The sequence below is a fragment of the Gracilinanus agilis genome, chromosome 1 (genome assembly GCF_016433145.1).
Source record: "Gracilinanus agilis isolate LMUSP501 chromosome 1, AgileGrace, whole genome shotgun sequence".
Taxonomy (NCBI): Eukaryota; Metazoa; Chordata; class Mammalia; order Didelphimorphia; family Didelphidae; genus Gracilinanus; species Gracilinanus agilis.
The window spans coordinates 194,031,337-194,057,678 of record NC_058130.1 but is presented as its reverse complement, the minus strand read 5'-3'; positions in this window follow the sequence as shown (position 1 = coordinate 194,057,678).

Here is a 26,342-nt window from a genome sequence, read left to right as displayed (position 1 = left end):
TAAGGGCTTTGCATTGGCCCTTATTCTCCATAATTGCTACCCCATAGTATATCAGAAGAGTACTTCAGTTTTTGATGCTGTTGACTATTGTTTTCCTCACTTGGTTTTGATAAAACTGTTCTTTCCTGGTTTTCCTTTTTTATCTCTGACCCCTCATTCTCTGTGTTTGGGGATTTATCATCTATTTCATTTCCCCTAAGCATAAGTGTTTCATAAAGTTCTATTTTGGACTCTTTTCTGACTTTATACTCTTACTTTTGAAATCATAACTCCCAAGGACTCAATTATCATCTCTGTGCAGATGATCCTCAAATTTATGTCTAGATCTATTCTCTCTCTTGATCTTTGGTCTTGTATCATTACCTACACACTGGACATTTCTATCTGGATGTCTCATTAATATCTCAAACTCAACCTTTTCAAAATGGAACTCATTATCTTTCCCCAAAAACTAAACCAGACTTCCCTGTTCCTATTGAGGGACTATATGATGGGAACCTTAATATCCTTGATTAATCATCTCCTTTAACCATTCAATTCCTTGCCAAGTGTTGTTGATTATTATCCATAAGATCTCTTACATTTATCCTTCTATTTATTCTTATGATCCCAGTTCAAAATCTTATCACCCATACTATTATAATAATCTTTCAATTAGTTTTTTTTAACTTTAAATGCTTCCCCACTCCAAACCTCTATGTGGCTAAAAAATAATCTTAAGGCCCAAGGGAGTGCTTCACTGACCTGATTCAAAAGCTAGTTGTGGCTTCTTAATGCCTCTAACATAAAATAAAAATTACTCTGCCTGGTGTTTAAAGCTCTCCTCCACAAAATGACTCCTTCAGAGGTATGATATAGTGATATTAGGAGTAATGGAGATGACACAAAAGGAAAAAAAAGAAATGGGAAGGAATGATTATAGTTAGCATGACTTCATCAAGACCTATATAAAATAACCTTATTTTTGCTTTTTTGACAGTGCCATTAAGCTGGCAGATTAAGCTGGATATACCATAGGTGTATTTTGTCTAGATTTTAGCAAAGTGCTTGATAAAATGTTTCATACTCTTTTGGAAAAGTTAAAAAATGTGGTTCATATACCTATTACAGCTAGTTGGATTCATGATCACAAAGCTGGACTCAAAGGGGAGTCCTTAATGGTTAAATGACAGCTTGGCAGGAGGGCTACAGTGGTATGTACCAAAGATTTGTGCTTACCCTGTGTTGTTTAAGATTTTAAAACATTAATAACTTGGATAGAGTCATAGATGGAATAGACAGCAGATTTTTAGATCACATGAAATTAACTTCAGTAGAAAATGAAGGAAGAATGATTACATAGTTTTTTAAGGAAAGGATATCAAGATTTTAGTGGACTGAGTTCAATATAAGCAGCCAAAAATATTATGGCCACCAAAAATGCATATATAATTTTGGGCTTCATTGAGAGGCATAACTTTCAAAATAAGTAGGTGCTAGACCTACTGCACTCTGCTTTTTGCAGTTTATATCTCTGATACTGTGTTTAGTTCAGGGCAGGACACAGATATACTCAGGAAGATCCATAGGAGCAAACCAACATGGTGAAGGACCTTTAAATGTACTATATCAGCATCTGTGGAAATGATCTAAGATTGTTTACCCTGTAGAAGAAAAGTCATGGAGGAACATGGTGACTATCTGTAAGTATCTGAAAGGCAGTCATTTCAGAAGAGTTTAAACTTCTTCTTTTTCTTTGGAAAGGACAAAAATATGAGTGATGAATAACAGTTGCATAAAAGCAAAGTTAGGTTTAATGTCAGAGAGCTCTTTACAAAAATTAGCTCCATGATTGGGAGGGGATCGAGAAGAGGCAACAATTTAGCTGAACTCTGCCAATGAGCCCAATGAAAAAACTTTACTCAGAGGAAGAAGAGATCGATGAAATAGACAGGCAAATAAAAAATCTCTAAAGAGTAACAAATTAAAAATCCCTAATTAAACATGAAATTGAAAATCCTGAAAATCAAAGGAAAATTTGATAAAACTAAAAGTAAGAAACTATTGAATTAATAAATAAAACTAGGAGGAGGTTTTATGAAAAACTAATAAAACAGTTTTAAAAACATTGGTTTGATTATAAAAAGAAAACCAAATTATTGGTATCAAAATGAAAAGGGTGAGTTGACTATATCAATAACAAAACCTTTAAAATAATATTATCTTAGTATATTGAAGAAAAAAGTTTTTGACAATATACAATACCATTTTCTATTAAAAATATCAGAAAGCGAAGGCATTAATGGTACTTTCTTTAAAATGATAAGTAGTACCAAAGAGATCATAAGGAAAAAGACTTGTATAAAAACTATTTATAGCCATATTCTTTGTGGTGGCAAAAAATTGGAAAATGAGAGGATGTCCCTTGATTGGGGAATGATTGAACAAATTGTTGTATCTGATGGTGAAGGCACTATTGTGCTGAAAGGAATAATGAACTGGAGGAATTCTATGTGAACTGGAACAACCTCCAGGAACTGATGTAGAGTGAAAAGAGCAGAACCAGGAGAACCTTATACATAGAGACTGATATACTGTGGCACAATCAAATGTGTGATATTGGAAATTTGGGAATCCTTGAACTAATTTTGAAGTCCCTGGCCTAAACTTCCTGTGAACATTTAGATCTCTTTCAAACTACATTTCCCATGATTCCTCTTCTGTAATCAGGTAGGCAGGAAATGTAATTACATAACCAGGAGTATAAAAACTGAGGATGGCATTGGTACTTTCTCTCGTTTTTTGGTGATTTGGAAGGGAGCCAGAATGGGAGGAAGAGGTAACAGGGCCCGTGTATTTTGAACTAACTCAACAGACACATGGCTTCATTTTCTAAATGGCTTTCAATAAACCATTTGAAACCATGATATTTTTAATTTTATCACTCTATATTAATTTTATTTCTTACAAATGTAATGGATTTCTCTACTAGCAGTAATGCAATGATCCAGGACAACTCTGAGAGACTTATGAGAAATAACTCTATCCACATCCAGAGGAAGAACTGTGGGAACAGAAACACAGAAGAAAAACAACTCCTTGATCACATGGGTCGATGGGGATATGATTGGGGATGCAGACCCTAAGTGATCACCCTAATGCAAATATTAATAATATGGAAATAGGTCTTGATCAATGATACATGTAAAAACCCAGTGGAATTGCTCATTGGCTACAGGAGGGGGGTGGGAAGAGTGGAGGGAAAGAACATGAATCATGTAACCATGGAAAAATATTCGAAATTAATTAATTAAATACAAATTTTCAAATAAAAAATTTATAAAAAATAAAATAAAATGATAAGTAGTATCTATCAAAACCCATTAACCACCTTTACCTGTAAAGGGGATTAGCTAGAAGTCTTTCCAATAACATCAGAGATAAAGATGCTCATTTTCACCAACAATTATTCAATATTATACTAGAAATGCTAGCTATAGCAATAAGACAAGAAAAAGAAATTGATAGATTTAGAATAGGCCATGAGGAAATAAAACTATCCCTCTTTGCAGGCAGTGTAATGAGATACTTACAGAATCAACTAAAAAGACTAGTTGAAACATGAACAACTTTAGTAAAATTTCAGGATAAAAAATAAACCCGCATATATCATCATCATTTCTATAATATTACCAACAAAGTCCAGCAAGAAGATATAGAAAGAGGAATTCTATAACTGCAGACAATATAAAGTACTTGGGAGTCTATCTGCCAGGCCAACTCCAGGAATTATATGAACACAAATAAATGTGTGATTTAAATGACTGGAAAAATATTGATTGATCAATGGTAGACTGAGGTAATATAATAAAAATGATAATTCTACCTAAATTAATTTAATTATTCAGTGCCATATCAAAGTACCAAAAATTATTTTACGGAGTTAGGAAAAAAAATAAAATTCATTTGAAAGAACAAAAGATCAAGAATATCAAGGAAACCAATGAAAAAAATGTGAATGAAGGTAGTGTAGCAGTAGCAGATCTCAAATTATACTAACAAAACAGTAATTATTAAAACAATATGGTACAGGTTGAGAAATAGAGTGATAAATTAGTGGAATAGGTCTATAATACACAGTAGTAAATGATCTGATTAATACAATGATTCAAGATAATTGTGAGGGACATGATAAAAATGCTCTGTACCCCTTTTTATTTTTCTTGCTTTTTTCATAACACAACAGTCAACAAGATTAAAATGGAAATATTTTTTGCATGATTTCACATATACAACTGATATCACATTTCTTGTCTTCACACTGGATGGGGAAGAGATGGGAGGAAGGAAGAAAATTCAGAATTCAAATTTAAAAAATAAATAAAAATGAATCTGAAATAAATAAATACTAATAGCACAAATAAAAAATAGTGTCATTAAAAATTGGAATGGGGGGGCAACTAGGTGGCTCACTGGATTGAAAGTCAAGCTCAAAGATGAGAGGTCCTGGGTTCAAATCTGGATCAGACACTTCCTAGCTGTGTGACCCTGGGCAAGTCACTTAATCCCCATACCTTAGCCCTTACCACTCTTCTGCCTTGGAGTCAATACATGGTATTGATTCCAAGATGGAAGGTAAGGGTTTAAAATTTAAAAGAATTGGAATAGTTTACTTTTAGAGGTAATGAGTTTCTCCTACTTGGAGGTCTTAGAGGAGAGGGTGAATGACCCTTTGTCAAGTAAATTACAGGAATTTTCCATACATGAGCTGGACTAGATGTCCATTGAGGTTCCTCCCAACTTTATAATTCTTCAATTTTATAATATTTTTCTAGTCTTATTTTACATTACTTCCCATAAAGGTGCAGTTACATGATGCAGGGGAGAAAGCAGTGGATATTTAGCCAGGAAGACTCAAGTTCAAGCCAGGCCTTAGATACTTGCTAGATGTGTGAAGCTGGGCAAGTCACAATTGTATTTGCTTTAGTTTCCTCATCAATAACATGTGGAACATAATTGCACCCACTTCCTGGGTTGTCCTGAGGATTAAATGAGATAATAGTAATTAAATACAACACCATTTTTGGCACATAGTAAGCCCTATATAAAGTTTAGCTATTATTATCATCATTATTATTTTCCATGTATTTTATACTACAAACTCACTGACAACTTTCTGTTTCTGAAGGAAAGCATACAATCACATCCCACCATGCATTTGTACAACGTATATCCAATATCTGGAACGTATTCTCTCATCTTTGCCTCTCAAGGTCTTCCAAGGGTCAACTCCAATTTCAATCCTTTCTCCTTCCTGTTCTTCCCAGTTGTCAGTGGTCTCTCTCTTCTCATTACTCTGTATTTACTTATCTATCTATATCTTATATCTATCCAATGTGAAATAGGCTCTTTCAAAGTAGGGAGTGTTTCATTTGCCTATTTCATTTTAGTCCTAATCTAGAAGAAGATGACCAAGGGTGATGAAGTGATTATAAACCACACTGCACAACAATCAGTTGAAATTATCAGGGGATATTTAGTCTAGAAAAGATTGATTGGTTTTTGTCCTTTTTCCTGATGATGATCAAAATGATATCACTGGTGATTGTTTTTGATGAATTTAGGTGAGGCAGAGTTGCATAGTTGTTGGCTTCATTCTCTATTCCAGTCACTGAAATTTAGTGGCAAGAAATAAGTCAAGACAGCAGGAGTTGGATCAGGATGCAGTAGATGACCTTGGCTTCTTTGATATCTAACCAAACTCTAAGCACTCAACAGTGCCTGCTTCTGTCACCTTCATGTCTTTTGGAATAAATTGTTCTCATCAGACCCTTCCACCAGGAGAAATGTTCCCATTCTTGGCATGTGAAATCTAGAAAAGAGAAGGGCAATATGATAGCCACCTTCAAGTATTTAAAGGGCAGTCATGTGGAGCAGATTTAGACTTGTTTTGCTTAGTCCTTTTGGTCAGAACTAGGAGCAATGGGTGGAATATCAGAAAGGCAGGTTTTGGCTTAACTTGAGGAAAAACATCCTCATGATTGACGTTGTCCAAAAAAGAAAAAGAAACGGTGAGTTTCCCATCACTGGAAGTTGTTATTTTGAGGCTGATTGATCGTTGTGTGGGATATAGATGGCATTTCTTTTCAATTGAATTAGATTCCCTTTAAGATATTTTCCAACAACTAGCCCTCACCAGAAAGTACAAATGATAGTATTTCTGAGAGCCTTAAGAATATTGAAAAGATTATCTGAAGACAATAATTATTAACTTTTCTCATAAATTAGGAAAATTGAGGCTGAATGAACGAACCAAAGGTGAACACTTTGGAGAAGCCAGTAGTCTTGACTTCTTGTTTTACAGCCGATAAGTTTTCTCCATTAGCTCACTGGGCAAAATGCCTTGGAAGCTTCTCTGCGTTCTATAATACAGCTTTTTCTGTGGGGCCCAAGAAATGTTAAACAATAATCAATATTAATCAGCCTCTGGAAAAATTCTCAGCATGGGTCCAATCTTTTCAAAGCCTGTCAACATTGTTCCAGTGCTTCAGGATCTATGGTATCATCAGTCCAACCCAAGTAACAAATTTTCCTTTGTTTTGCCACAGTCACAGTATAGTGAAGGAGTTTTAGTTATAGACAGTGAGGTATTTAGTCCTTCCAGAAAGCTACAAAACTCCATGGATACACAGCCTTAGGCACATTCCCAACTGGAATCCCTGAGGTGGAATGGTCAATTGCATTCACAAAGCTTTCAGTTCTTAGAAAATCGTGCTTGAGGAATTAAAAAAAGAACCCATTCCAAACTACCTTGTGTGACTTGGCTGGGAGTAAGTTGGATATGTCATGCAGCCCAAAATTTCAATTTATTGGAGAGGGAGGAGACTTTGGTAATGTTTTTAATGATTACAGGTCATGCTTTCCATAGCCTAACTTCACTGGTTTGGGCAACGTACTATGTGTATTAAACGACATCCAGACATTCATTCTTGCTTTTTTATCCCATTAGCTAACGATAGCCTGGTCTTCCTAGAGCTTCTCTTTGGCTTTGCTCTCAGAGACACGCAAGGGAAAATTCTACTTTGGGGGGAATTAGTCACTGAAAGCATTCTTTTGCAGTTATGGCCAATATTCAACACACTAGGAGGGAGGGAGGGAGGGAGGGAGGGAAGGGTAAATAATTAAACCCATCTTCCTTAGTTTGGAGTCTTGGCTCTATTCTCTGGAGCAGCAAATGGCCTCAGCCCAGAAAGGAGTTAGAGAAAAACGCTTATAGGGAAGGAGAAAGTGTTGCTCTGATGAAGTGTATCAATTATTTTCTTTTTTCTATGGTTTATTGATTGGTAATTGAAACAAAGTATGTCTTAGTTTTGAAAGTATGGCATCTATTTTACCAGTGGTGATTGATACCAGTTTTGTTACTTCTTCCTATTGCTTTGTTTATCTTGCTGTTACTATTGTGTGTTTATACATATATATGTATGATATATTAATTATTATATATAATAAATATATAATTAATAATAATACACATACATATATAAAAGAGAAGAGCTCTCTATATATAGCTCTTCTCTTTTCTTAATTTACTACAAGTAAAAAAAGCTGGTTCTCTGGCAGATTGGAGAGATCAATAGATTTGGAATCAGGAGGACCTGAGTTCAAATCTTGTCTTCATATGCCTTAATAGGCATATGATCTGGGCAAGTCACTTAACTTTTCTACCTCAGGTCCCTCTTTGGTAAAATGGGATTAATAAACGCATCTGCCTCCCAGGTTGTCATGAGGATAAAACGAGCTAACCTATATAAATTATTTTATAGACATCTAAGTGCTATATAAATGTTAGTTATCATTATTAGTATGATTTTTTCCCTGGAAATATTACTAGATGAAAATCTTTCTGCACTATCATGTACCTTATATCACACAGGTGAGTGAAGAAGAATAGGTTCTGAACCAAGTATATTTTGAAAAAAAATGGGAGACTTTTAAAGCCAGCAGGTAATATAATCTGCCTGAATATAATGACTAGTCAATTCAACAACTGTTAGATTAGAATTATCATTATTTTCCCATAACTATAGTATATAAAGCAATCTAGACTTGATTCAGAAATTGTTAAATTACACACAGTTAATTTTAAGCTTATGTATCATCTTGGGCTAAAGAAGATGGAGAAGTAAAGACATTTTATAAAGGACTTGGAAAGACCCTCAAAAATAAATAATCATATATTTTAATACTTTGGGTCTTCAGTGAAAAGGTGGACATAGTAAAAAATGGAGAAAAATGGGGGCAGCTGGGTAGCTCAGTGGATTGAGAGTCAGGCCTGGAGACGGGAGGTCCTAGGTTCAAATCTGACCTCAGACACTTCCCAGCTGTGTGACCCTGGGCAAGTCACTTGACCCCCATTGCCTACCCTTACCACTCTTCTGCCTTGGAGCCAATACACAGCACTGTCTCCAAGACCGAAGGTAAGGGTTTGAAAAAAAATGGAGAAAAATGATCAAAAGTATCATTTTAAAAATTAAGAAATTAAATACCATAGGCTCACATATTAAATAGAATTCTTCTGCCTATGTATCATTAATACTTTTCAAAAAGAATCAAAAGGGACCAGACATATTGAGGATGTTCTTAAACAGACTTGGGATCTAACCAATTAGAAATTCCACAATGATGCTGATTGCAACCTATCCATGCCTGTCAATATCATTTGACACTAGTTCATGTTCTCTCCTAAATTTAGCACCTGGGTTCACTCACTATGCTGGAGACTGATATTAAGACCATGTATCACAAGTGAAGTTAATCATGCTTAAACCCAATTGAAATGATTCATTGCTGATAGATGAATTGACTGTCCATATTAGTTTGGCATAGAGCAATAATCCAAAGGCATACACAAAGAAAAGAAAGAACAACAATGAGAAAAATCAGATCAATTTAAATGAGTGTTTGATGCTTAAAATGAGAAATGGATGGAGAAACTGATATCAATACCGATTTTAATAATTTCCTACAGAAGTTTAATTTGCATAAATTAATTGCCATTATGAGGAGACCAGAATATCCTAAAAATCATTGAAGCCAGCAAATACGTGCTCTTCTTACTAAACAAAGTAATATGGTAGGGAAGTCAAATACTTGTGAAGAATAGAACTTTTTTTGTAATATTTTACAGAGAAGGGTGATAGAGTAGTGTCTTCCATCAAGAATACATGAAGCAAAGAAATAAAAAACTATCTTAAATAAAGCTTATCTAGAGTCTCAAATAATCAAAGTCATCTTGAGAGCATTTAACAATGAAACTGAAAAGGGAATAACAAATACAAAATATTAAGATTTTTATAAAAACTCTTTAAGCAATTAAGATATAGTGGAAAGAATGTGAGATCTAGAGATAAAGGAATTTTGTCCAAATCCTGAGTCTGCCTATTATCATTTGTGTGACCTTTGACAAAACCCCTAACTTCTTTGAGCCTCATTTTTCTCAACTTTAAAATGAAAAACATGGACTATTAAATTACAACTCTAGGGCACCTCATTTGGATAATACATTCCTAGGTGTGTTTATTGAAGAAGTGTAAATTGCATTCAAGCAAATAAAGATATGAAAAGAAAGGAAGAAAACATTTTTTAACCCTTACTTTCCATCTTAGAATCAATACTGTGCATTGGTTCTAAGGCAGAAAAGAGGTAAGGGCTACGCCAGTGATTCCCAAAGTGGGTGCCACCGCCCCCTGGTGGGTGCTACAGCAAACCAGGGGGGCAATGATGGCCACAGGTGCATTTATCTTTCCTATTAATTGTTATTAAAATAAAAAAAATTAATTTCCAGGGGGCTAAGTAATATTTTTTTCTGGAAAGGGGGCGGTAGGCCAAAAAAGTTTGGGAACCACTGGGCTAGGCAATGGGGGTTAAGTGACTTGCCCAGGGATGTGAAGGGTCTCAGGCTAGATTTGAACCCAGGACTTTCTGGCTCTAAGCTTGACTCTCATTCCCCTGAGCCAGCTAGCTGTGCCACTATTTAATTTTTTGTGCTGCCTCACAATATATCACAAACACAATGGGGAAAATGGGTAAATGAAGAGATACCTATGATGCAACTTTAACCCCTTCTAAAGTTTTACCCTAAGACAGACAACAATGGCTCACTAAACACTAGGGATCCTAATGTCAGGAAAAGCCATGGCAAGTTTTAAGATCTCATCTTCTTGAGGCCAGTGTCTAAAACCTTTTGCCTCTGCTATAGTGTTTATTTCACTTGGAATTCTCCATCTTTTGCCTTTGTCCTAAATCAACTTTTTAATCCCTCTGAATCTTTGATCTTGCCTCAGACACTTATGAGCTGAGTGACCCTAGGCAAGTCATTATATCCTATTTGCCTAGTGTGCTTCATCAATAAAATGAGTTGGAGAAGGAAATGGCAAACCATTTCAATATCTTTTCCAAGAAAACCCCAAGTGGGGTCACAAAAAGGCAGACACGAACGAAATGACTCAATAACAAAATATTACATGTATATTAAATATATTGTCTATATTGTCTTTATATTTTAGTCTTTTACATATCATTTTTATCTTTATATGCTTAGCACATAGCATGGTATCTAACATATAGAAACCATTTAGAAATGTTTCTTCTTGTTGTTATGATCTTAAAATCCAACTGTATAAAAAAATCATAGAAACTATAAATGAGTTCAGCAAGACCATAGGATGCAAGATTGTACCACAAAGTATTTAAATTCTTATTTAAAGCGTTAATGATGTAAGACAACATGATAAAAGTTGCTCTTACAATAACCTCAAAACATTTCAAATCTTTTAGAATTAAGTAAGAAATATAAAGACCACTCTAAGACTGTATTTGCTGGAGGGAAGACCTAAGGGTTTGGAGGGATATTTACTATATATGGATGGATCTGATTAATGTCGTTAAAAAAGCAATACTCTCCATATTAATTTGCAAACCTAATTTAATTCTAATAAAATACCAAAGGATTTCTTTATAGGATGGGATAAAATCAGAATCAATTTTATATATGGAGCACATGGCAGACACCTCCTACCTCACATGTGGTTCTCCCCAGGCAAGTTATTCTGTGTTCATGGTACTCTGTGGATCCCCATGTAGTTCTATTTGTAAAGCAATCAGGTTATATAAGAATCTTCTCACATGGAGAGACAGCATTGCCTGAGCCTCCTTTCTTCTGCTTTCTTAAGGGCTTCTGAAGCTGCTAAGTCCAGGGTCAGACTCACAAAGCAAGCAGATGGGATGTCCCACCATTCAGGAGAATCTCTCTGCCCACAGCAATGTCTGTCCCACTTGCTAGCTGGCCTGAAATTCTTCTACCTTGTAGGAATTTCTTTCCATATAAGCTTAGGTCTCTGTTAAAACACTCACCTTATCAGTTAAACTTTTGTTTATCAATCATTTGTACCTTAGTATGGATATATTTCAGATCCTTTCTTGGAGGCAGATTTTGATAGGGACAGACTAGGAGAATCTGGGGACATTGTGGGGAGAATGAAAGTAGCACCAAATTGGGGGTTGAAGAATTGGGAGACTGAACACTCCCAAAACACACTTAGGGTTAATGAATGCTGTATAAGTCCTATGGTAGCATGTGAGATCTTAGGCCAGAGAACACATGTAATTTTATTTAATTAAAACAAAAAAAAAACGCTTATTTTCTGTCCTAGTGATGACTCTAGGACAAAAGAGCAAAGGTTAAGCAATGAGGATTAAGTGACTTGCCCAGGGTCACACAGCTAGGAAGTGTCTAAGGCCAGATTTGGACCCAGTCCTTCCAACTGAAGGCCTGGCACTCTATCCACTTGTGCCACCTAGCTGCTTAAGGAAAAATATATGCCACTCGGAGCTGGTGAGGGGCTTCAAGAAAAGACAGATTTCAGAAGCCTGTAGCAAATCTGTTCTTTCTTCTTCTTCTTTTTTTTTTTTTGCCTTGAACAATCCCTAGCTTCCTTCAAAGCATTCCCACATGAGGCTTTTCTTTATGCCAGCCCTTCATTTTAGCAACCCTCTCTCTTGAAGTCATTTTTGTATTTGCTTATTCATGTACACAGAACATTCCCCTCTGTCCCCAAAATGTAAGCTCCTTGAAGAAAGGGTGTATATTTCTGTCTTTGAATTCTGTGACCTGGGCATTCTGTGATTCTGGGCATATAGTAAGCATTTGAAAAGCATTTGTTAAATTGAATTGTTTTAGGAAATTAGATAATTATCCTTTCTGGACTGCCAAGATATTAATTTTAGCTTGATTTTACCTATTTGAAAATGTTGGGTTTGGATAGGAAAGGCCACAGAATTTTGGGAGAAGGAGACAGGTTTGAGAAGTTGGAAGAATACTGTTTTTGAGGTCAGAGAATCTGACTTTTGAATCCCATTTCTGCTGTTTATATAATGTGTGATCTTGAGCAAGTCAATTACTCCATATGGTTCTAGTTTTCTTCATTCAGAAAATGATGGAGTTAGGCTAAACTCTAACCATTAGAGGCCTTCCTAAGGTTTCTACAAGTTCTTAATCTGTGATATTGTGATCTGTGTCGTTAGGTCCTGTACCTCCCTAGGGATGGCCATGTCCTTTCTAACCTCCCTACCCATCCTCTCTCCCCCCAAAACCAAGACTGTATTTGACGTGAAGCAATAAAGTAGAAAGCAGTTACTTCAAGTTAAATTCAAGTATTTTCCTCTGAAACCATATGAAAACCTGAAAGGAATTATTGTATATGCAAAGAGAAATAAATATATGCAGAGAGAAATAAATATATGCAGAGAAGACCACTAGAGAGAAGTTTGGGAATGGGGAGGGTGTAATGAAATTCTTTTTCGTGTGGTTCCTTAATATGCCAAGCATCACAAGATAGAATAAATCTATATTTTATCTAGGATAGAAAGAAAAAGGAGTGTTTTTTGGTTACCTGAATATTCTAGTGGATAGTGAGTTAACTGACATTTTTTATGGAAACAGAGAAATAGACTTTGTTGATATCTTTTCCCATACTGGAATACTTTTCCTGACTAACTAGAGCAAGAAGGAATAAATAATTGCTATCAGGCCTCCTACAATAAACATTTACTGGGGTGAAATACTCTTACTTCTGCCATCTCCACATGGTTATTACCTTAATTAATTTATTTTATCAATCCCAGCCTATGTTTCCTACCAGTTCTCCCTCAATCCAAGCCCTGTTTGACACCATCCATAATTGTTTACTTTTGAAGTCTTTGGCATGTTTCACATTTGTAAACCATTTCTAGCAAAAACAAACTAATGAACGACACTATGTTCTCAAAGGGGTTATGCCAGCCTCTTGCTAAGATGAGACTAGATGCCAGATTTTTAAGATAAATAAATAATGATAGAAATATTGGTGTCAGCGTAGGCCTTTCACAGGGACACTCTGAGGTGTTGCTACTTTTAGAAGCTTTGTGGAAGAAATAAAATGTTTTCTTATTGCCTAGGAAGACAGTGAATGTGTGAATTCTGTCAAAACTTTATGCTATAGAGAAAATTACTGTAGGAACAGAGAACTAGACCTCAATGAAAACTTGTAGGCCATTGAGGCCAACTCTCTCCCTTTACTGATAAAGAAACTGAGACCAAGGAGGTTAAGCAAGTTGCCCAAGATCATACAAGCAGGAAGCATCAAAGATAGGATTTGAACCCACATCTTTCAATTCCAATTACAGTTCTCTTTCTCTATGCTTCCAGATTAAAATGGGTTGATTTAATAGGGACATTGAATTATTTTTATATTCATATACAAATATACACATACGTACATTTAAATAAATAAATATATTTTAATGCTCCCTGAGACACAAGTGCAATTTATATTTGCTGAAAAATGACTGGTAGGGTGAGCAGACCCATTCTGGGTGCTTTGGAAGGAGTAAAAATTATCAAAGACAAATAGAAACATTTAGAGTTATAATCTAAATCAATGAGGCATCATTGAATGTCAGAGTTTTGGAAAGGAACCTAGGGATTACTTAGGCCAACTCTCTTGTTTTATAGATGAATAAACTGAGGCCCTGAAAGATTTAGAGTGGAGTAACTTATATGAGAAAAGATTTAGAGGCAGGATAATATGAAACATTTCTAGGAAGGAAAGTATTTTGGTTTGCCTAGAATAAAAGTATATAAAAGGAACTAGAAAAGATGAGGCTAGATTATGGAAAATCTTAAGTATTAACCTCAGAATTTGAATTTTCTTCAGTAACAATGGAAGGATTTTGGACCGAAAAATAATGTTATCAAAGAGGTAACTTAGGAAGATTAATTTGTCAATGGTATGTAGTATAGATTAAGATAAAGAAAGGAGACTAATATGGAGAATATTGTAATAGTTCAGATAAGAATTAATATGAGTGTGAATCAAGATGTTAGCAGTAGGAATGGAAAGAACAGGACAAATGTAGGGTTTTGAATCAATAGGACCTGGTTACTGATTAAGTATGAATGATAAGAGAAGAGGAGGAGACAAAGATGAAATTGAATTTTCAACTATGACTGAATGGACATTTTGGGAGAATTGAGGGAAGTTGAGAGAAAAACTAAAATTTTTGGGAAAAGATGAGAAACCAAAATTTGGACTTATTGAGTTTGAGGTGCTGGTGGCCGGGTAATGTCCAATAGGTAGATGAAAATGTGGGTTTAAGTTTCAGGACAAAAGTCAGGACTGATTTGGGAATAATTGAAAGCATGTGAGGGGTGGAGATCAATATAGAAAAGAAAATATGAATATAGAAAAGAAGTCTGAGGCCAGAGCTTTGAAGAATATTTATATTTAGGATGTAGAAAGAGTAAGAAGATTCAGTGAAAGATGAGGGATTAGAGAAGTGACAGCTAGATCACAGAAGCCAAAGGAAATGAAAGTCTCAAGGAGGGGATATCATCAGTAGTCTCAAATACAAAAGAGTAATGAAAGGGATGAGAACTAAAAAAAAAGGTGTTTGACCACTACGACGACCATTGCTGACCTTCAAGACAACTTGTTTCAGTAGTGTTGAGAAACCAAGCCCGTTCTCAATGGTTCTGGCAATGAGTAAGTGCTCAAAAAGTGTAAATTAATTTTTTGAGAAATTTGATAATGGAATGGAGAGAGATGGTACAGCAACTCAAGTAGGGTAGGGTTGAGGGAAATTTTGAAAAATTGTTTATTTTTGAGGATGGATAGACTGAAGTATGTTTCTAGGTAGAGGGCAGGAGGGACAGACTGAATCTTAACAAATAGTAGGAAATCAGTCATTGTTAATTATACTTATGTATAATGCTGGAAAAGAATTTGCTTTCCTCAGTGGTTAGGGAGAAAAAGAGAACTAAGAAAAAGGAAGAAGAGGAAGAAAAAGAGGGGAGAGAGGGAGAGAGACAGAGAGACAGAGAAACAGAAACAGAGCAGATTGTCCATCCTTATTGGATTAAGTCAGAGTAAAAGTGAATCTACAGGCAAAAAGGGCAAATATGGATGCTGTAATTGTGTGTTTATCAATTGTTTATAGAAACAAACAAAATTTGACTTTCCTATGAGTATTTATGTCCCATCTGTTAATGCCTGACCCTGCCTCCCCAAAATGTCTTGTACTTATTTTGTATATTTAAAAAAAATTGCCTTCTTAGGAAGCTTGGTGTCTCCTTACCCCTCACTCCAGTCTTAGGACTCAGTATATTGATGTTAGACTTAGTGCAGACATCTGATTGACTTTAGCCCTACTATAGCTCAGAATTTCTAAATTCAATCAATCAACCTGTCTCCCCAGAAGCAGCACCACTATGTCTTGTTATTCTGTTGTGTCTGCTTTTTCAAGACCCTATTTAATGTTTTCTTGGCAAAGATACTGGAAATGGCTTGCCATTTCCTTCTCATTTACAATTGAAGAAAGTGAGCAAAGAGGGTTAAGTGACTTACCTAGGGTCACATAGCTAGTAAGCATCTGAGGCCAGATTTGAATTTAGGAATACCTGAATCCAGGCCTGTCCCTCTATCTGCTGTGCCATCTAGCAGCCCATAATATCTAGCCACATATTTTATATTACAGTCTCTCCTGTTCCCTATCCCTTACCCCCAAATTACCCCTTAACCATTAGTAACTGTAATGTTTTCACATTAAAAACCTCTTTCCTTAACTAGTTTGTGAACAGATGACCAAGCATTCCAAAAAAGACATGTAAATGATGGTGGGTTGTTCTGCAGCAGCTGTAGCAAATTATGGCCTGTGGAAAGACAGATGTAACCGTATCACTCTGCTTCAGGAAAGCCATATGTCTCATTAGATTTTTCATGATGGAACAGTCCAAATGCCACATCTCTGTTCCCAGACTGCTCCTTGCTGATTTGTATGAGTCCAGAGCAATGAAATCCATCAGCCCAGCATAGAGTGGGTTAAAATAGGTTGAAATTACATGCTGAGGAAAATGACATATAACTGAGGCTAAAAAGGGATCCCTCCTCGGTTGTATCACCACATAGTTTTAGCTTTTGATCCTCCAAGTCTCTGCTCTCAAATCCTGGCAAGCTTCATGCTTGTTGCTTGCCAACAATGATGACAAAAATGAAATGTCCGATGTAAATATATAAAACATTCTCTTCTCTTCTTTAGGTTTAGGGGACCCCTCAACACACTCTTGTGGGTTAGGGAAGGTAGACAAATCTCCCTTATCCTTCTCTCTACTTCAAGTTGAGATCACACTGAAATACCTTATGAAAGATGATTGACTATTTTCAAAGTTCTAGAAGTTATTAGCCCTGAATCTAGGATTACAGGATCGAACATTTGGAGCTGGAAGGAACCTCACAGAGACCATCAAACCCATCTTTCTCATTTCCTAACTGTTTCAGTATGACCCTTCATGGCTCCATTTGGGATTTTCTTAGCAAAGATACTGGAGAGGTTTGCCATTTCATTTTCTTATTCATTTTACAGAAGAAGAAACTGAGGCAAACAGGGTTGCACGATTTACCTAGTCACACAGCCAGTAAGTGTCTGAGGTGAGATTTGAACTCATGAAGATGTCTTCCCGATTCCAAGCCCAGAGCTTTATCCACTATGATATCTAGCTTCCCTCCTTATTTTAGAGATGAGTAAAATACATCAGAGATAAGTTAAGTGACTTGCCTAAGGTCACAATGGTAGTATCTAAGACAGAATTTGAGCTTAAAGTCCAGCATACCTTCTCTCTAGTGACTAGAGTCTAGTCACTGGATCATAAGTTTGTGAGATGAAATCTAAAAGACTGTTTTCTCCTTTAAGAAGTCACATAAAGCTATCTTCTAGGGATGATTTTTCAAATTCTTCACCTGTTTTTATCTTCCTGTCTTTATCAAGCCCCCTAGTGCCTAGCAGAGAGAGCCTGACAGTAAGGCACTTAATGAATGCTTGTTCACTTGAAGTCCTCTTGCTCTTATTGGTTACCAGACAATGGTAGTTAATGTTTCATTATCACCTTCTATAACCAGGGCAAGGCATTAAAGAGCAAATTTAACTCAACAAACAGTTATGAGAAATAGAATTTAGTTTGACTTCTCATTAGCAGCTTTGGGGGAAGAAACTTTGTGGGGAAAAAAGGTTAAAATAATGGAGTAAAAAATAGATTTCTTTAGCTATATTCTCCCTAGCTCTGGCTAATAATAGTACTTGACATTTATTTGGCATTTTAAGGTTCACATGGAGCTTTGCACAAATTATCTAATTTATCTTTGCACCAGCCCTGTGAAGGTGTTTCTACACTTATTAGTATGCTCATTTTACATTTTAATGATGATAATGATGATAACTAGCATTTACATAGTGCTTTAAGATGTGCAAAAATACCTTAAAATATTATCTCATTTTATCTTTACAACATCCCCAGATGGTAGGCACTGTTTTTATCCCCACTTTATAGATGAGGAAAATGAGTCATAAAGAGAAATTACTTGCCCAGGGTCACACAGCAAGTGGCTGAAGTCAATTAAAAACCATTTTCCTAACTATGTGTAAGAACGATTTTAACATACATTTTAAAAAATCATAAGATCCAAATGATCTCCGTCCATCCCTTCCCTCTCTCCTCTATGAGATGGTAAGCAATTTGATCAGGTTTATACATGTATGATTATGCAAAACATATTTCTATCTTAGCCATGTTGTGAGAGAATACTCATATAAAACCCAAATTCCAAAATAAAAACACCCACAAAAAAACACCCACAAATAAAATAAAGTGAAAAATAGTATGCTTTGATCTCTATTCAGATTCCATTAGTCCTTTCTCTGGAGGTGGATAGCACTCTTTGTCATAAGTCTTTCACAACTGTCTTGGATCATTGTATTGGTGAGAATAGCTAAATCTTTCACAGCTGATCATGGTACAATATTGCTGTTACTGGTACAATGTTCTCCTGGTTCTGCTTACTTCACTCTGCATCAGTTCATGTAGGTCTTTCCAGGTTTTTCTGAAACCATCCTGCTCATCATTTCTGTAGTCAAATTTTATCTCTACTTCCTGACAATATGTCTAATACTCTATCCAGGATGCTGCTGTTATATTCATTTTACAGATGAGAAAACTGAAAACTGAGGCAGAGAAGAGTAAAGTGACCTGCACTTGGTCATACAGCTGGGCTTAGAGTTAGGATTCAAGTTCAGTTTTTCTTCACCCAAAAAATGAATGGTACTTTACCCCCACATCCTGCTTCTTATAATCAAGACAATTGAAAGCTGGTAGTGTCTACCTTTCATGGTTTGGTGGACAAAGTACTGATCTAGAAGTCATAAAATCAAAGGTTGATGACTAGAAGAGATTTTAGAAATCTAGTTCAACATTTATTTTATTTTGTCAGTTTACTTATTAATTTACTTAACACCTATTGACTTATTTACTTTATATTTTATCTATTTGTCCACCTATCTTATCTCTTTTTTAGAAAATTCAGCATATATCTTACTACAATAAAAGAACTTTAAACGAGGATGTGGTAGTGGTAGAGTGAACAGTAGTGGCTCCTTTTACATGGTCACTAATGACATAGCAAAAGAGGGCTGGAAGAATGGATAGAAAAAAATGGGGATAAAGAGAAGGATATTAGCAATAGGGTAGAGAAGCATTAAACAAGATGTTGGATCAAAAGGTATACAAAGTTTTATAACATTTTTGAGAATAATTCCAGATTGCTCTTCAAAATGGTGGGATCAGTTTATAGTTCCACCAACCACTGTATTCATAACCCCATTTCCCCACATCCCACCAACATTTTCTTTTTGCTTTTTTACCATTTTTGCCAATCTGATCAGTGTAAGATGATATCTCAGAGATGCTTTGATTTGTTTCTCTGATCAATAATGATTTAGAGCATTTTTTCATATTTTATATATAGCTTTGATTTCTTCATCTAAAAACTATCTGTGCATATCTATTAACCCAACTAATGTTGGGGAATGTTTCATGTTCTTATATATTTGACAAAGTTCTTTCTATACATTTAGGTTTTTTCCTAAAGTGATCAGGAGAAAAAAGAACCTATATATTCTAAAATATTTATAGTAGTTCTCTTTCTATTGGCAAAAAACAGAAAATTGAAGAGATGCCCATTGATTGGAGATTGGCTAAACAAGTTGTGGCATATGCTTGTGATGGAATATTAGTGATCCATAAGAAATGACAAGCAGGCTATGTTTTATAAAAAATAGAAAAACTTACCTGAAATTATAAAGAGTGAAAGCTGTAGAACCAAGAGAACATTATATACAGTAAAAGTAATATTACTCAAAAAATGTATATATCCACCTCCAGAGAAAGAACTGATAAACAGAGACAAATAAGCCATATATACATATATCTTTTTCTCAAATGATGTCATCTTCATGGGAGGAAGGGAGGGAGAAGAAGAAGAAGAAGAATAGGAAGAGGAAGAGGAAGAGGAAGAAAGAGAGAGAGCTAGAGCTAGTTGAGTATTTTAATGTTACAAACAAATTAATTAAAAAGAAACCAGATGATGAAGCTTAAATGACCAGCATCAATTAAAAAATATTTTTGTTGAGAGGACACATTGATTTATTGTGGTGATACTTGGGCTTTCTTAATGTTGAAAATTTCTACCAATAATACATTGAATTTAGCTATCAATTCAAGTTCTTGGAATATAGGTAGTTGTAGAGTTTTGATAGCTTCTGGAAATTTAGAAAATCTTCCAAATCCATTAGGAAGTCACAAAATGGGGTGGAGGGAATGTCAGGCATTAACAAATAAAGTATAAATTGCCCCTTGTTTATCTGTAGATAAGTCATCAAGTGAAACTTCATGGAAAAATCTGATTTCCAAAGGCAGAAATTAATGAACCTTTAATTTACAGGATATAAAACTAAGGTCATGAGCCTGAGCTAGTGAGTAGAATAGAGAGGATTAATGGAAGAAACTGCAGTTATTTAGCCCTGAAAAACAAGTCTTTTTTTTAAAATTATATTTTTAGAAAAAATTTCCCATGGTTACATGATTCGTGTTCTTACTTTCCCCTTTGCCCCCCCCCCCCCCAAACAAAAAAGTCTTAAGGAAGACATGAACTCTATCCTCAAGTATTTGAAGAAATGTCAAATCGGGGGCAGAAGAGATGAGAATGCTGCTACTTTATTTCTGCCCTCTCAGATAGTGAATAAAGATGGTACATAAGAGATTCTAAGAGACAGATGTAAGAAGAAGGTGCCTTCCTGTATAAAAGAAATCCCATGCAAAGGCCAAAGATGGGAGATGGAGTGGCATGTATTAAAAAAAATACAAAGGCCAGTTTGGCTGGGCAGCAGTATGTGAAGAAGAGCAATCTAAAATGAGCCTAGAAGGTCAAGTTGGGGCCAAACTTTGAAGGACTTCATATTCTGTATGCAGAACTCAGTCCTAGAGGTAAAAGAGAACTATTGGACTTCATTGAGCACGGAAGTGACCTGGATAGACTTCTGCTTTAGGGTCTAGTTGGGGTAGAGTGAACTTTAAAGGAAGAGACACGATTGCAAAATAATGGTGGGAGGTTATGAGGATTGTAGTTGGGTAGGTAGAGAAAAAGAGACGGATTCAATAAATTTTTGAAGGTGGAATCAAGATTTCACAACTGACGAGCTGTGTTATATGATGAAAAGTGATGATGCAAAGGCCATGTAGAATGTGAGCTACCCATGGGACATGTCATCCAAGAGGTCCAATAGTCAGTACTATAAATGTTATAAGATTGGGCTTAGTGGTCTTGAGACTACTATGACAGTCTACCCTTAAGGGAGGCTGTAGATTCAAGGAGCTAAACGGGGAAATCATTGTTATAAGATAAGGTCTGATGGTTTTGAAGTCATCATGACAGTCTTCCCTTATGTGAGGCTATATACTTATTGAACATACTCAGAAAAATACTGATAACTTTTTTTTCAAAGGTTGGTACAGCTGTGTCACCCAAAAATTTTGTCCACTACCAGCTTACCAGCTTCTCCCTGATAACAAACCCCTAAAATAATATTTTGCTTTGACCCTTGACATACAAACCATCCAGCTCCAGAGAGGCTACCCAAAATCAGAGTACAAGAAGATGTTATGGGAGAATTTAGGAAATGTGTTAGGTTAGAGGGGATTTGGAAGGGAGGTTGTCAGGGACTTGCTAGGTAGATAATATGAGAGGCAGGTAGGATGTAATAGTGAAATTCAGGATATAAAATGAGGCTGAAGTCAGGGAGTAAAACACTGAAGGTAACAAAGATCTCCAGGGAGAGGAGGAATTAATCTAAACAGGCAAAGAGCAGTAGGGCTTATAGACTAGGACTTAGACTAAAGACAATTGAGGGAAATTGACTGATTGAAATTAACTACAGGCTTTAGTTAATTTCACAGGAAGGGACTTCTTTTGAAGTTACACCTTCCTTCAAGATGGATACTCGGCTTCCCTTCAAGCCCAGAGTATGTTGGTTCTTCTTCTTCCCTTTCTTACTAATTAACTGACAAAGTAACTAACAGGTCTGTTTTAAACACAAAAGGGATTTATTGTCTTTCTCAGGTTAAATTGTCAGGTAAAGGGGATTAAAGGAAGCCCTAAGAGTTGTTTAAAGAAACCTCAGGTGGGGAAGGGAAGCAGAGATGGGGTTTGAGCAAGGTCCTGCCTTAACTCAACTCTCAAGGTGATCTTGAAATCAAAAGGGAATATGATGATGACTACCTAACCTCTCTAGATAAAGTACTGCAAGAGTATAGCTGAACCCTCACAGATTTGAAACCACTCTCTGATTCACTCTCCTTATTCACTCCTCACAGACATTTAGGTCAGGGAAAGAAGGTAGGGAAATGAGGTAGGGTATGGAGATTCAAAGGGTTTATCTAAATTAACAAATCTCAAATAAATACTCCAAAACTAGGCTAAGTTTCAATCTCAAACAGGAGAAGAAGCAGCTCAGCTGGCCCTGGTTCTCTCTGCACGAGGTCCCAGGTCCAACTGAAACTTTTCTTCAAGATTCTAAACTCCTAACTGATTTCAGAACTCAGCCAAAGCCTGTAAAAACTGCTCTGACCCCCTCTCTCTGTACTACAAACCCCACTCTCAGAAGGGTACTTTAAGAGAATGCCCTCCCTTCCACCAGGAACACACCTTCTTCCTAGATTACTATCCTCTTCCTTGCTGAATGGACCCATGTCTCTGTGCTCCCTAGCTGCGTGTTGCTCTTTCATGAGCTATATCCTGTGTTAGCATGTATGACTGAGTTGTATGTCAGATCCTTTTGCCTCTCTTCCCCCCCTTTCCCCATTGCTTGCAATAAAGCTTTATATAGATTCCCATTGTTTTACATGTTATCCCCTAAACTCATTGAGGAGTTGTTTTTTCTGATGTCTCTGGTTGGCCTCCAAGCTTTTCTTTAGACATAAACTGGGTACCCAGGCAAGGATTTAACTTACAAGTACCTCACCTACACTGGGGGAGTAGGCCACCAAGGCCACTTTCATTGTAGAAAACAGGGGTCAATAAAGGAACCCATTAACTCCCAGGAAGGACTCCCTACTGCCACAGAACTGTCAGAAAACAATATACAAATAATACTATACTGATATATGAAAGGTCCTGTTCTAGGCACTGGGGACACAAAGATAAAAAAATGGCTTTAATTCCACTTGGCAAAAATAGCACACATACATACTTATATACATTTAAAATATATATACATATATATGTATATGTATACACACACAAAGTAGCCACAAAAGTAATAGAAAATAATTTCAAGATGGAGTGAATGATAATACTTTGAATGATCAGGAATAGAATCTCATAGCACCTGGGTTGATCCTTGATTGATGCTAAGGATGCTAAAATTAAAATTAAAATTTTGCCACATTATACTCTTATTGCCCTTTTGAATTAATAATAAGTCACATTATATGCTGGGAAGTAGGTAGTATAGACAGTTCCTTGTCCCACACTCTCCCCATTTTATACATATGGGAAGTGAAGTTTAGAAAAGTTAAATGACTTGCCTAATGTCATACAGTCAATAAGTCGCAGAATTGGATATGGAGTCATGTATTGAAGCCAGTTGCTATTTTCACTGTATTGGCTTCCCACTAGATTATAGTGGGAGGGAATGAGGAGAAGAAAAAGCAGAGCCAAAACACAGATCTGCAACAGAAAACCCAGCCTTCAATATCTATGGTTTTGGTCTCCTTATATCATTAGATATGTCTCATATAGTAAATAGTCATCCATTATGAATCATTAGATTTTTAATTTTAAAAATTAGTGTGAGAGTCTGAGATGGGGAGGGATATTAATCTGAGTATTTGGTATTAAGATGAGAACAGCCCCGCAGGAAACTTCCTAATGGAAATGTCACTGATAGTAATTACCCCTTTCCAACCAGGCAGCTCTTTGATTTCCCTCCAGCATTCAGAGAGCAGCCAGCCTGACAGACACTGGGAAATAAGTAGGGTGATTCAGAAAACTGTATAGTCCAGCAAGCTGACTGAGGAATTAGAAGACAGCAGTCTAGTTCAATATTTGCATTATCTGAGGGACAGGTTGGTCATGCTTTAGATCTGTTAAATAGAAACCCATGGGGCAAATGGCTCTTCAGAAGTGAGGACAAAGAGAAGAAGCAAGATAATAAAATATGAGTAATTGGTCTAGTTATAATTGGGTATTTGCAAGAGGAAGTAAACTAGATAGAGGAACCTTACACAAGGTGATAACGACCTCAGGCAGCAAGACTTATTATGCATTATACAAAATGCATATTATACGTTATACAAAAGTTTTGATTAACTTGATTTCTGTGGGAGCAGAGTATAAAATGATATAATTACATACATCTCTCTCATCTATCTGTCTATCTATCTATCTATCTATCTATCTATCTATCTATCTATCTATCTACATCTATATGTTCTTTAAGAACTTGGGATCTAAATGCTATCTTGATCTTGTTCCTACTATCCTAGATATATCTCCAAATGTAGGGCCATTGGCTTCGATATGACATGGTGGAAAAATCAAACCACTGAATTTACCAGTGATTTAGTTTTCTGAACTGCAAAATGAGGGGATTGGATAAAATTCTTTACAAGGTTATTTCTACTTCCAAAATTGGAAGGGGGTGGTGGAACTGGATTCTCGCCTCATCTCTTATCACCTTAGCACTGCGCTTTCATCCTGGCTTGGTTATTCCAAATTAAATGAAGCTATTTAGCCCTATTTATAGATTATTGGACCTGGAGTCAGGAAGACCAGAGTTAAAATGTGACTTCAGATGTTTACTAGATGTATGACCTTGGATAAGTCACTTAACCTCTTTTTGCTTCAGTTTCCTCAACTGTAATATGGGATATTAATATCACCTACCAGGCAGGGCTATTGTGAGAATCAGATGAGATAATATTTGTAAAGTGATTAGCACAATGCCAGGTACATAGTATATGGTTAATAAATGCTTAATAATTACTTTTCTAGATAGTGAGAGACCCAATCTCAAAGAAAAAACTCCAACGGCATTGTAAGGTTGAACTATGTGACAATGAAGCAAGCAAACAAAAAAGGATTAGAGATTGGTTAAAGCATGTGTGACTTAAGTACAAGGGGTCAATGGATGATAGTGAAGGAATTTTTGAAGTAATCAACCATGAACTCCAGGCTGAACAGGGAGACAAGTGAAGCCAGATGTAAAATGATGATAGATTGGAACAATACAGAGTAGTTAGGGAAATGGACAGCAACTCTAATAAAAGGATCATCATTCTTAAATAAATAAATACCTATCCTCATGAAGTAGAATGGCCAATAGTTTCAAATCAATGAGTTTCTTTTTCTTTTTGCATGTATCCGTAATGAAACTTTTTTGGTGTATAACACCTTTGTCAGCTTCCTGCTCTCATGCCTCCATTGCTTCCTCCCTTCCCCATAAAAATGGCATGTCTTCTAATCAGAAAGAACAGATCAAATTGATCTATAAAATCAAAGGGTTAGAGATTGTTTTAGGGTCCCATCTGCAGCAAACAGTCTATGATGTTATGAAGGGAAAGGAGAAAAGAGACTTGGAGTTTTTTGCTTTTTCTGTGAAAGGAGTATATCTAACTACTTAAAGAGGTTTGTGGATTTAGAAGTTAGAGACCTTCTAGTCCAACACCTTTCAGTTTGCATATGAAAGAAAATGAGATCCAAAAGAGTGAAAGGACTTTCAGGATTTGAACTTAGATCCTTTGATTCCTGAGGCATCTTTCTTCTCATTGACCTATGCTGCCTACCATATTAAAGATGATATTGATTAATGTGGAGACAGTTATTCATCTATGTGTGTATTTATACCTCAGTGGATCTGTTAGCTTATCAACAAGGTAGATATTCCTGTAAATGTATAGATTAAAACACATCATTTCATCTTTATGATCCTTTGTTCATGTCTTCTCATTGATACTCCATGGGAGAGCCAATCAACATTCTGGGTCTTCATCTAGATGTCTTGTATTATATTAAGGTACCAATGCAGTACATAAATGTTCATTCATTATCTTTCCCTTTCTATACTTGACTTCTGGTCATCTATTTAATGGTCGCTATTATTTTGCCTTTTATGTATAATCTGATATTGGTGTTCCCACAATGTAATTCTACATTGTCATTTGTGTGACCTATAATTTTGAATCCTCAGAAATTGGGGTATTCTATGACCCTCAGTCATATAATATCACCAGATGTATATGGATTTTTGTTTCAAGGAGAAACTTGAAGCTACATTGTACATTTTCCCAAGTGGAATCAGGTCATTCTCTCACTTATTTTCTCAATATTGAGCTCAACATTGACTGTCTAAGACATGTTCATGCTATATTCTAGACAATATGTATT